Consider the following 4,125-nt stretch of genomic DNA (forward strand, 5'->3'; position numbering starts at 1 on the left):
TAGAAGGCAGCATGCTATGGTGAGTAGTATTCTAGTAGTTGAGTCTTTCTGAGCGTCAGCATGACACAGACATGAGAGGAGAGAGAAAATAGACAAGCAGCACTGTGAGGTGAATAGTGTTTCATGGTGAGAGGGAGGTGAAAAGGAGGAAGCCTATACTGTATCTAACTTGTTTCTATGTTTCCTGTCTGATGAATGCCTATAGGCCTACTGTAAGGTACCTACTTAAACTCCAAAAGGATCTGTGGAGGAGGAGTTTTCTGCTGCAAGGTTTCTGAGCCGAGGCTATAGAGTGGTTACACAAGCCAACCCTTAACCTTAGAACACACTGGAGAGACAGGCAGGTTAACATTCATTAAGCACTTTTCCTATTTCAGCAAGAGTGCGTATGTATGTGCGTGTGTGCGTGTGTGCGTGTGTGTGGAGGTGTGTAGAGGTGTGTGTGTGTGTGGAGGTCTCCTCTATGGTAGCCTTTCTTCCCCTCTAAGCCCCCTCATCAATATTTGACTCACACACTGTGGTTCAACCACTGCCTTGACAGGACAAAGTCCTGAGGAAAAACACACACACACACAGAACTTGTCACACTGTATTTTCCACTGCATGTCGGAATTGAATCAGATGCCTTTAGATTTCACAGCAGTTCTGTTGACCTCGCTGTATTTGTGCAATTGGCCGAACTAGGCAAGATGTGTCAGGAAATACTTTTATAATTTTATGTGTGACTAGGCTACTGCACAAAGCATGCCATATATAGCATTCAGTGTCAGTTGACAATTACATTTCCCATTCCAAAGGCCTACCATTGTCTACTGTACAACGTTATATCTATTGACAAACTCTAGACTATAGGCTAGTGTGAATAGTTCTAGACTTTTATAGTTTGGCTAACATCTATTTCATTTACTGGCCTCGTGGCCACCATGGTCTGTGGGACGTAGTCGCGCGCCAAACTCCTTTCTGCTGCATCCTGATAGCACGAGCTTCCCTCTCTGCCATCCTCTTCCTCGCGCACAGTCTGCGGTCTGCTGGCGGGCAGGAAGAAACTAGCGCCTCTAGAAAAATACTATCTCTCTCTCTCGCACACACACACGCCCTCCATCCGTTATCAAGTTTAATTGTAACACAATCGCTTTGAGCCTTACAAGACCACGGATTGTTTTACGCTCTTGAAATCAGTTAGGCTACCGCTCAAATCGGCGACAGAATGCAGGTATCGCCGAGGCGCTTGTTGAACGCGGCAGCACGAAGCGCAAGAAGGCACTAGGACCGGGGAGAGTTCCCTCTCCGCAACGCAGACTATGAGCATGGCATCCACATAGCCGGGCTGTGGAGGAAACCCCCATTGGATCTGTCAATATAGGATATTTGCGATTATATCTATAAATGCAGCCTCGTGGCACGGCATAGTGGAGTGCGCGCCAGTGCGTTTGGGATGGTCGGGGCACCCTCGGGAGAATTCCTTACCGAACCTCTTTTGGCGCAAAGCAAGTAGTCGAGTTTAGGTGGGAATTCAATGGGCAACGCGCTTCCATTGCACCCCCCTCCCCACCCCCTCTTCGTTTTATGTCTTTTTTTTTAGCCTTTTATTTTGTATTTGGCCATAATCATTTTAGCTTTTTTTTCTACTTGCCTCTTTTCTACATCTTAGTCTCGCGCGAGAAAATGAACGTATGTTTTTTGTGGGAAAGCATGGCACTTCCTTCATTCATTTGAGAAGAGAACAAGATCCACATCTTTCTCTTTGGATTAAACCGCTGTTTAGACCGCCTCTACCGCCTGAAAGGGTGATCTGGTTGAAATACTTTTCTTCAGTGGCACCTTGACACTCCATGGAAACGTTTTCTCTCTGGCTGGTCCGTCGCTGTGATGTCCAAAGCTTTCCGCACTGACTGACAAATACGATAGGACCATTTTGGAAAGCCATTTGAAGGTAAGCCAATTTCCCCTCTGCTCTCTGCTCTCTGCTCTGTCTTGTCGCAGGCAGCCTTCCGCTCCTAACGTTTGATAAAGTTGGTTGGCCCTTTATTAAATTGCTACTTCGTTTGATTGCGGAAATGCATTGATTGGGTCTGGCTCTGTCATCCGACGGACGGTGTAATTATATAGGAAGTTGCAGCAGTTATTCTGAAAGCATTTCAGCAAATCACAGTATTGTATCCAAGAGGGACTCGCATGTCCAGTCTGTGACCATCGTGACTGTGACGGACTGGGGAATGGTTGTGTGAAGTTGAGCACCTGCCGCCGTTGCAGCACAGACTAATTAGCAGCCTACACGGGGCATGGGGAGAACTGGTCGTTCAGAACAAACATACAGACGTTCAGACTGTGGAATAGGCCACTGTTTTCTCTGGTTGCTAACGAGACTTCCAGTTTGTTGTTTTCTTAGAAAAGCCCTTATACAATGCCTACCATCATGTATGTGGTGGTGGATGCAGGTTGCTATGGCTTATAGAAGAGCTCCAGTGTGGGGATGGTAGAGGAGCCTATAGAGGAGACACTGCAGTGCAGTCTCACATATTGGCCCGCCAGTTTAGGGAAGCTCAGTGAGAGGATTTAGATAAAGGTGTAAACGAAACGGCAGCTTTTCCCCTGTAGGTAAGCCATATGCTGAATCATGGCTCTGGGTACTGTATACAAACGGGGCACGTTTCAGGCAGTTACAAGCTTTTGTTTGTTTCACCAGAGCAATAATAACTTTTTTCTCTCAGTGGGATTTAGTCTCTCTCTCTCTCTCTCTCTCTCTCTCTCTCTCTCTCTCTCTCTCTCTCTCTCTCTCTCTCTCTCTGTGTGAGCTTGTGTCCTTCTGCGCCAGTCAGAGAGACAGAGAGAGAAAGACTGCACAGCTGTATCGCCGTTCACTGGCAATAAAAACGCATGGGCAAGTTACTTGCTCGTTTTATTTGGATGGCGAAATGCAGCATACCGGGTGAACAGGCTCCCGTGCAAACGGGAGACATATGACGCAGGGATAAGGGTAGTTGATTGATGATGATCCAATTTCGGGAAGTGCGTCTCGATTAGAATGAATAGCGAGCCTCACGACTGAATACCCAAAAGGCTACCGAGCATCGCCAAGCCCAACCGTCCTCAGACAGACGCAAACCCCAGGCGTTATCACTGTATTCATGTTTGCTATGATGTTATTGTTGTTGGTTCGTGTCAAGAGAGCACCATTTGAAGAGGAGCACAGTGTGGGCTATACACATAGCATAATCACTTATTTTTTTTAAATCTCGAAATGTAATCAAGTATAGCCCAGGCTACGCTCTACTTTACCAATAATGTTTAGGATGTGCCCAGATTGCCAGTCATGTGAGGAATCCCATTCCGAGAAAGCCAGAGAACGTTAAGCAGATCAGACAGTGCTTTTAGTGAGTAGCTGACCGGCCTACCCAGCCGTGCTCATCTTAATGTGCCAGAGGCTAGTTGGAGCTGGGCCACGTCTCACTTTCAATCTCTCTCTCTCTCTCTCTCTCTCTCTCTCTCTCTCTGCCCGCGCGCCAATGTTGCCCTCTTCTTTCACATTTTAAACTGGAATATTTTGGAGTTTAAGGTCATATTTATAAATTAAATGGAAATATGAATGTCTATAACGCAGTAATATAGCTTACTCGAATTCTTTAGCGCAAATGCCCTGCAGTTTTTGCGTGGCCTGCGTCCCAGCTTGGTGCTGAAATGGACAGCTCCTTCTCGTTGGGCTGCGCTCAGACCGACGTAGTGACACAGCAGGTCATAACGGTTCACACAACAACGAATCAATGGAAATACACTGACTCAGCCAATCCAATGGCAGAGCTAGCGTACACCACAAACGTGTCACTTTATGTGGTGTGGCCTACATGAGGCATAATGAGATCTGTATAAAGCAGGGGTATTTAACATTTTATTTCCCATGGACCCCCTCCCAGGCAAACCTGCGACCCAGGGACCCTGATCATAAGTTAGCAAAAAATGTATTTTTCACTTGTCTTATCATCAGGTGAATAATAATGTGCTGTAAAACCTTTCCCTGTAAATTTACAGCATTATTCTGGCATCACAGTTGCTAGCTTAATACTGTAATTTTGCTTTACAGCAGATATGATTTGATATAGTTTACAGTACTATTTCCTTACTGTAAAA

General features: G+C 46.0%; 1 protein-coding gene across 1 annotated transcript in view; it reads left to right on the forward strand.

Moving 5' to 3' along the window:
• Window positions 1-1,039: 1,039 nt before the first annotated feature.
• LOC121536522 (interleukin-1 receptor accessory protein-like 1) overlaps window positions 1,040-4,125 on the forward strand; it is a 401,955-nt gene continuing 398,869 nt past the window's right edge. Inside the window, exon 1 of the mRNA XM_041843855.2 lies at window positions 1,040-1,933. The gene's annotated coding sequence lies outside the window, so the exon portion shown is untranslated. The remainder of the gene's footprint in view (window positions 1,934-4,125) is intronic.

Source organism: Coregonus clupeaformis, chromosome 23 (genome assembly GCF_020615455.1).
Source record: "Coregonus clupeaformis isolate EN_2021a chromosome 23, ASM2061545v1, whole genome shotgun sequence".
Lineage (NCBI taxonomy): Eukaryota > Metazoa > Chordata > Actinopteri > Salmoniformes > Salmonidae > Coregonus > Coregonus clupeaformis.